This window comes from Coenobita brevimanus, chromosome 44 (genome assembly GCF_032717465.1).
Source record: "Coenobita brevimanus isolate Jiangsu-jjx chromosome 44, ASM3271746v2, whole genome shotgun sequence".
Taxonomy (NCBI): domain Eukaryota; kingdom Metazoa; phylum Arthropoda; class Malacostraca; order Decapoda; family Coenobitidae; genus Coenobita; species Coenobita brevimanus.
Genome location: NC_136997.1, coordinates 23,545,588 through 23,554,198, shown reverse-complemented (window position 1 = coordinate 23,554,198; position 8,611 = coordinate 23,545,588). Strand labels below are relative to the sequence as shown.

At 40.5% G+C, this 8,611-nt stretch overlaps 1 non-coding gene across 1 annotated transcript; it reads left to right on the top strand.

Moving 5' to 3' along the window:
* The first annotated feature begins 1,091 nt into the window (after window positions 1-1,091).
* LOC145398244 (5S ribosomal RNA) lies at window positions 1,092-1,209 on the top strand. Its single transcript, XR_013897096.1, has one exon. It is a non-coding gene; the product is annotated as a 5S ribosomal RNA (ribosomal RNA).
* Window positions 1,210-8,611: the final 7,402 nt, after the last annotated feature.

Sequence of the window (8,611 nt, the reverse complement as noted above, 5' to 3'; positions counted from 1 at the left end):
ATCGGCGGGTCTTCTGGTAGATTGGTAAAGTCTGCTTTATATGAAATTCAAATCCTTAACCCCCCCCATCCCGACGTTTTCTGGGCAGTGGTACGCCCCAGTCCCGACTTTTTGGGACCTTTTTTTTTTTTGGTTCAAACATCCGCTTTTGGTGAGAAACATCGAAAATTCATAGAGAAATTGCTCACCTGAGGTTTAAAATACTCGATCCAGGTAGGAGTACCTCCTTACCTTACAGGGTTTTCTATCAGGCTGGCTGCAAAGAAAACGAGTTCTATGGGAGGATAACTATTCCACACCACTCATAAACGGTATTTATTTATTTATTTGGTACGAATTTATTTGGAGTACGAGAGTATATTGGTTTTCAAACGGTAATATAGACATTATAAGCATTGTTTCACTCACTAACTCTTCACCATTCCTGACCTTTTTTTGCCACATTACCTGATCATCATTTCTGACTGTTTCTTCCCCTAATGTTTGTCCTCCACACTGTCATCGATTGAGGAATCACTCTGGCCCTGAATTTCGTACCGTGGCATGACATGGCTTTACTTGCCAGGTCACTGATAACAGGTGAATTGCTGAGAAAAGGGCATGCAGGGAGGGAGGAGGTCATGCTGGGTAAGGCATTGTCCCTGCCTGGCATCTTGTAGAGGAAGGTGTCCCGTGTATACGTGCAAAAATCACTCGCAAAAATTGAAAATTGTGCAAATTAAATTGAAAATTGTGCATATTAGGGACCTTGAAATGTTGCCGCGTTAATTTATGTCTCCGGGATATGAGTGCACATCATGTGAGGACGTGAATTCACGTCTCCGGGATAGGGCGGGTTAAACTGATCCCTGCCCCAGTGGGGATTTGAACTTGGTCCGGTAAAACCGCAGGCTACCTCTCTACCGATTGAGCCACCAGAGTTAGGTTACATCATGATATATACAAGGTGAACCTAACAAACTAAAGCCAAGCCAATTATTCTCTTTATCTATGTAAATATGTATTAAACCCTCATTCGTTTTTCACGTGACCATTTCATACTCATCACACAAGTGCCGTGAGGTCAATGGAAATTTCCAAAGTAATTACATCAAAACGGCCATACCACGTTGAGTACACCGCTTCCCGTCCGATCAGCGAAGTTAAGCAACGTTGGGTCTGGTTAGTACTTGGATGGGTGACCGCCTGGGAACACCAGATGCTGTTGGCATCCCTACGTGTCAATTGGGGTTGGTGGAGGATTAGTGCCCCTCCCTGTAAAACAATTAACTCTAAGCCCTTGGCCACCCCATTTGGGATACATGGCGTCTGGCAATGAATGAATGAATGAATTACATGTATTTACAATATAGTTTTCCACAAGCGTTAAATGCAGTAGCATTAAATTTATTAATAACAAGTATTAAAGAGAACGTAATCTCTGGGTTATAAAACCTCTTGAATAGTTATTAACGCTCTGCAGGTTTTCCTCTCCTTTTAACCAGGGATGACTATTTTGAAAAGTAAAGAGTACAACCACTCTGGGGGAAATTATTTCCCACAGTTTTGGGGCTGGGCGAAAATTATACGCTGTATCATGTAATGTGACCTTTAGCCAGGAGCTCTCTCCATAGGTCTCAAGAACCCTGTGCTGCGGCCCTTCTAGGTCGCGCATCTTGACCCAATTGTTCTCCACCATCCACTGTCTCTGGGGTAGCTGTTAACTCAAGGGGTACCAGTTTATTAACAGTTATGTTGGTATGTCCCCTACATTTTATTTTTACGAGTCTCAGCACCCCCTCTGAATCTGGATGCATGGAGATCACTTTAGCTAATGGCGAGTGGGATCTTAGTCATTCTGTTTTACTAAGACCACATTTCCTATGTTAATACCAGACTTGTTGCTAGCAGCCTGAGCCCCATAAATTCTTTCTCGTAGGCTCAAAAGTTATTTTTTGTTCCAATGTCTATCCCAGGTCTTCAATACTTTATTCAGATGTTGATATCCCTTCCGCAGATGTTTTCCTAATTTATTATTTTCTATGGCAAGATCATCTACTTCCTCCTGGATATCCACACAAAGCACCGGATTGAGCTTTCTACCACATAACATATGAGCCAGTGTCAACCTATGTGGAAACGCTAGTGTCATCTAGATAGGTTAAGGGTCTATCGTTAATCCTAGCTTGAATTTCAGCTATCCCTCTTCTTAACTCCTCTCTTATGATCCTAGTTATGTGCAAGGTTTGCGTAAGGCAGTTCTTCACAACACCAATCATTCGTTCGGTAGATCCATTTTGCCATGATGCTCTTGATTCTATGAACTGCTAGGTACAATTTCGGATACCCAGCGCCGACTTAACCTTTGGGTTATTCATTATATTTAAAAATAGAGGTGCTGCTCCAACGAAATTGGTTCCAATGTCGCTTATTAATTTATTAGGACAAGACCAAGCGGCAAATCTTCAAAATACGTTCAGGAATATCTCTGAACTCAAATCTTCTGCCATTTCTAGATGGACATCCCTTGTGTAGGTGCAAGTAAACTGACATATATACAGTACACCTTATGGGGAGTTCCCTCACCCGTAACAGTTATAGTCCCTGTGTAATAAACTCCAGTTACCTTGAAGGGCCTACTAACATGTACCCTATCCCTTGGTAAGGCAGGTGAACCTGGTTAGTCATATGGTCGTTGGTCATACCTCCTACATGTAATGCAACCTTTGAGATATATCTTTATTACCTGTCTACCCTTAGGGATCCAATACAGATTCGGGCCAAAATCTGTGGCACACCTCCGTGAAGAGTCAAATTATGGGCTTCCTTTACAATTAATTGTACCAAATAATCGCTCTCAGGTAATAACATGGAATGTCTAGTTTGGGAGGAAAATCAGCCTTTATTATTCGACCCCGGCATCTAATTAAACCCTTTCCGTCTAAGAACAAGCCTAAAGCTCTTATCAGCTTATTCTTGTTCCCTGTGCCTTTGCCTAAAAGATCATATATCTCTCCGTAATAATTCCTTTGTATTCTTTTCAGTCAATATCCCATGGGTTTAAACTTCTGAAACCCCACTTTCTTATTCAAAAACTTACCAACCAATTTAATAGTGTTTATAAGTTGTCTTACTGATGAGACTCTGCTAACGTCAATTTCTTTTGGCTCAGATACTACAGAATCCGAGTTTACTACATCAACCTCAGGAATACAATACTGTTTCTGCTCAGACCAATCTTTAGTGAGTACCAATTTTAGGACTTTTAAACCACAAGTTATCTTTGATCAGTCTCTTTACAGTCAAACCTCTCGAGAGCAGATCAGCTGGGTTTTATTTGGAGGATACATTCATAAATGTAAATTTGGAAGACAGCTCTTTAATAGTCTTCATTCTATTGCAGACGAAAGGAATTTTACTGTCTTCCTTCCCTATCCAGGAAAGACAAATCTCACTGTCAGTCCAAATATAGATATCCTCAAACTAAGTATCAAGAGTAGAGATTATATACCTAGCCAATTTAGTTCCTTCTTCTATGGAAGCCAGTTCCGTTTGAGGTAGTGTTCTTCCATTCATTGGAGCAAGTCTGGCTTTGGACATAATAATCTTACTATCCTCTTCTGTTGTGCAATAAGCTACTGCTCCATATGCCCTTTGAGAAGCACCACAAAATATGTGTAAGTGCGACTTCTCGTTACTGTTTATTTTCCTGGAAACACAAATGCTTTATGTGGTTTCAAACTCCTTTCTAATCTGTTCCCATTGTTCCACATATGTCTCACCTAAGTCAGTGTCCCAGTCTAACCTTTCTAGCCAAGCCTCTTGCACTAAACATTTGCCCCTAATAACTATAGGACTGACCAATCCTAATGGGTCAAATAACGTGGAGACCTGACTTAACAAGGACTTCTTAGTGAGAGTGACATCAGAGAACTTAATTGGTTTCAAACTCATTACATCAGCTGTTGTATCCCAGTTAAGACTTAACACATTTTGAATTTTGGGAATGTCAGAATCTGGATAGTCCTCTTGTATTTTATTCCTCAAAAGCGGTGAACTTGTATTCCAGCTCTGTAACGGTAAATTTGCTTCCCACGTTCGGCATTGGCTACTTCATAAGCCTTCAATGCTTCCGACTCTGTATCAGCAACACCTTGCAAATTATCCATGTAAAAAGCCTGCCCTATTTGTGGGCATCTGGCATTTCCAAAATGATGCTTCAAAGTGTTGCAAAGTAGGAAAGGACTAGCACAAGAGCCAAAGAGCACGATCAGAAACAGTAAGTCTTCAATGGATTATCCTCACTGTGAGGGTCTTGAGACCAGAGGAATTTTGTAAATTTCCTATCCTCTTCTCTCAGTCCTGTTCTGAGAAAAGCCTTACTAATGTCTGCTGTATAAGCATAAGGTTTCTCTCTAAATCATAATAATAAATTCCCTAACTTTTCTGTCAGTGTAGGTCCAGAGTAGAGGCAATCGTTCAAGCTAGCCGATCCTTTGGACGCTTTACTACTACAGCTAAAAACTATCCTTATGGGAGTAGTTACTGAATCCTTGCTTACAGCACGATGTGGTAAATAATGTCCCTCCTTGTGGTTAAGAGGGAATTTTACATCTTCTATAAATTTATTCTTCAATTCATCTTTTATAATATTATCACATATGGTTAGATGCTCTGGTTTATGTCTCAACCTTCTAAGAAGAGACTTTATCTGAGCTTTAGCTACTTGATAATCTATTGGTAACTCCGAATGGTTTCGTTTCCATGGTAATCCTACACAGTACTGTCCCTCCTTAAATTGCACTGACTGGTTATACGAATCCAAAGTTATTTCATCTTCAGGGGTTGGTTCCTCAGAGTGTATTCCTACACTGTCTAGATCCCATAATTTGTGTACTGGTTCAATTTTTTTCTGCAGCAAGTTATTTATCTGAGTAGGTTCTAGTTCTGCACCTATTCTAGCTACCATCAAGGGCTGTGTGGGGGTAACACAGACGAGTCTACTAGTTTGGCCTCTCCTTTAGCTTGTTTTTGAAAAGGCAACTGACCCATAATAAGGTTACCACCTGGACTCTTGAACAACTGTACTTTATTCTTCTTGAAGGTCCTATGCAGGAATCATCGACAGTATTCAGAACCAATTATCATTTTTATGGGACCCACGGTATCTTATTTCACATTCCGTTTAGCCTGCTTTATCCCTGAGCATTGTAGATGATCAGAGGTTTCCTTCAGTCCTTTGATACATATATACTTGTCTCCATATTATCAAGCACAGCTGCTGTTATACGGCATTTATATCTGCCTAGTTGTATTTCAGGTCTAACTAAATCAAAAGACTGATTTTCCTCACTAGTTGAGAATCCTGTAACGGCTAGATTTACCTTGCCACTAATAGGTAACTTTAATTTCTTCACAAAGACTGCAGAAATGAAGGTTTTCTGAGCACCCGTATCAAAAAGAGTTCATGCTAATAGGTTTCTATTCTCAGTCACTATCTTCACATCTGCTATTGGAACTGTAGCTAGCATTACTACTGGAGTATTCTCCTCAGCATTTGTCATATTGACACTTGCAGGTATAGGAACCTCATTTTTCATCCTTGGGCATAAAGTACTATGATGATGATCCCTTTTACATTTGAAACAAAGATTAAATTTAATCTTGCAGTCAGCTGAAGTGTGTTCGGAAATCATAGAGATTATACAACATCCCAATTCCTGAAACTTTCCTACTATAGAAGCATAATCAGGATAATGTTGACAAGATACACTGGCATGTTGCTCCCCACAAAATGCAGAAACTTTCCTGTTCATTACCATGGAAATTTTTACCTTCTTATTTTCATCAGCTTGTCTTATCCTTGTCTTTAATATTCTATCCTCAGCTTTTAAAGAACTAAGGAAAGTACCTATCTCTTCTTTATGCACATACTTAGCCTTCTCTGACTTAGGTTTCCTAACCAGTTAGTTAGTTTTTTTTTTCTTTATTTCAGCCTTCTGTTTAATCTCAGCAAGCTTTACTGTTCCTTGCAAATGTTTATAGAGTTGCATTTAGCCTTCCTCAATCTCCTCACAGGAGAAATTATCCTTTTGGTACCTACCATACACGGCATCCTTGGTTCTTGGTAAAAGCTTAAAGGGCACAGTTTTAGAAAGCACCCAATCTGCAGCTTTAATATCTTCGTAGGTACCTAAAGCCCTTAAATTACAACTCATCGCTATTCGAAAAATTTGCAAGGAATCAAAACCATGTTTAGGTGTGGGTAATTCAATTAAAAGCTTCAGTAACTGGGTGATAACCTGCTCCCTATCTTTGTCATTCTGTACAAAGATAATCAATGCCACCTCATAATTGTTTTCTTCCACAGGTAATTCTTTTATCAATTTGTAAGGCGTCCCCTTGACCTGTCCTAAGAGATATGTGAGTTTACTCACATTAGGGAGATGTGGTCTATAATGAACTAAATATTTAAATTGATCCCAAGAGGATTTCCAGTTTTGATCCCCATCAAACTCCGGAAGCATAATTTGTGGTAGTAGGCCTACTGCTTTACTCCTCTGTTCCACAACTTGTATTTCCGCGGCAGTCTCGGCCAATTTTGACTCTAATAACTTCACTATGGTTAAATATTCCTCTAATTTACCTACAAATTTGGTAGTCTCTGACTCTAAGAGATCTTTATAATGAGCCTTTACTATGGCTGATTCTGAATTTACATATCCTCTTCATACTTGGTCCATCTGTCCTTTAATATATTCAGAAGACTATTTAATTTCTCCCTGGACAGAGGTGTTTCATCAAACGATTGTCTGCAATCATTTATGGCTCTCGTTACTCATCCTTCCTTACTACTAAAGGATCTCTGTAACAAGGAAATTGACATGTTGACTGATTTCTAATTTACTAGATTAATCATTAATTTCATCCACAAAATTACCCAAGCTCAGTAGTTATCTAATTATTTTAAATTTTGAGGAGTGTAGGGATTGGATTTATGGTATTAAACCTATCTCCCTGGATTGTTAAACCTCTAGGGTTATATCTTTATCCCACACCCAGTTTCCAAATAACCCATATTTCCCGGGCTCAGAGCTAATTAATTATTTTAAATTTTGAGAAGTGTAGGGATTGGGTTTATGGTATTAAACCTATCTCCCTGGGTTGTTAAACCTCTAGGATTCTATCTTTATCCCCACACTCAGTTTCCAAATAACCCATATTCCCTGAGCTCAGAACTATTAACATCTTAGTATAACATAGGCCCACCCATAGCTTGCATAGCATAAAACTGTCCTTTCTGCAATTCTATGTAATTCATAAATTTCTGCAGAACTACTTCTCTGCCATGATGATTCCAGTGTATACCATCGGCTTTTAGTGTTGCTTGGAAAGGCTTTGCATGAAAGTCGACAAAATCCCTCCCCTTCCTAATTCTCTGCAACTTCCTATTCACGGCTCTGCTAATTAATTTATACCTACCATAGCAAACTGGTGAACCATATGGTAGGTTTCTAGGCTCAAGAAGGGTTATGGTTACCGAGGATTTACATGAACCTTCTACGGCTCCTACCACGGCTAGGGTGTGTTCTACAATTTCGTGAACTTCGACATCATGAATTAAATTTCCTCCCAGGAAAAGCTAGTGCGGTCATGTTTCCAATCTAATACGGCATTTAGCCTCCCATCATCAGAAAAGGAACTTGCCCTTCCACCCGGAGCTCTGTATATACGTATTTCCACGTCATCCACTTCTACAGAACGTGGGAGTAGGCTGTGCCCAGCGAACGCAACCTTAAAATCATTCAGTGATTCCGCACACATCTCCTCACTCGGTTTCCAAAAAATATCAGAAACTTTTATACACTCCTTTCTCTGACGAGTGTTGGTCTAACACAACCTTAAGTAAATTCACTGAAGTCTCTTAGGAGGTTTAGATGTAATTCATTTTCCAACTCACCTAGTTATTATTCTCCTATCTCCTTAGCTAACGCCCATTGATTTGGCCAAATCGTAAAGGTTACTTACCTAGAAAGAGTAGGACAACAGATGACGACGAGCCTGATGTTTCGGTTGGTTGCCTGGGTTTCCAAGCATCCTTAAGTGCGTATTTACAACGTGCTAACTCAACAAGGTTTGGTAGCAGAGTGAGTGAACATGGCTGTTGTTGTTAGATTTTCCCACCTCTATAAAACAGTGTGGGAGTGGGTCTATGGTGTGAGGCCCGCCAGTGAGAAACAGATGAAAGAGTAGCAGTTGCTATGCTGTAGGAAATTAAGAAGGATATGTGATGTGGCTGGAGAGCAAGGAGAAGTTGGACTGGGAAAGCTGTTGCTCAAAGTGTCTGACGAATTCGTTGGGGTCGATGTCGAGAGTCGGGCGATCGTCGGTGGCGGGAGAAGGGCTCCTGGGCGTAGGTTCACAGGAGTCTCGAGGCAAGGCACGGTGTTTGGTGGCAGGCGGATTTGTAGCAGTCTTCCCCTTGTTCTCGGTGATTGTGGGGTGGGAGAAGGGGAAGGGCACACCTCCAGAGTGCATGAGTCAGCCAGTGACACACCGTCAGCAGATGGTGATGGAGTTGGAGGATTGTCTTCCACGTCCTGAAAGATGAGCGGAACGGGAGCGGCGGTGT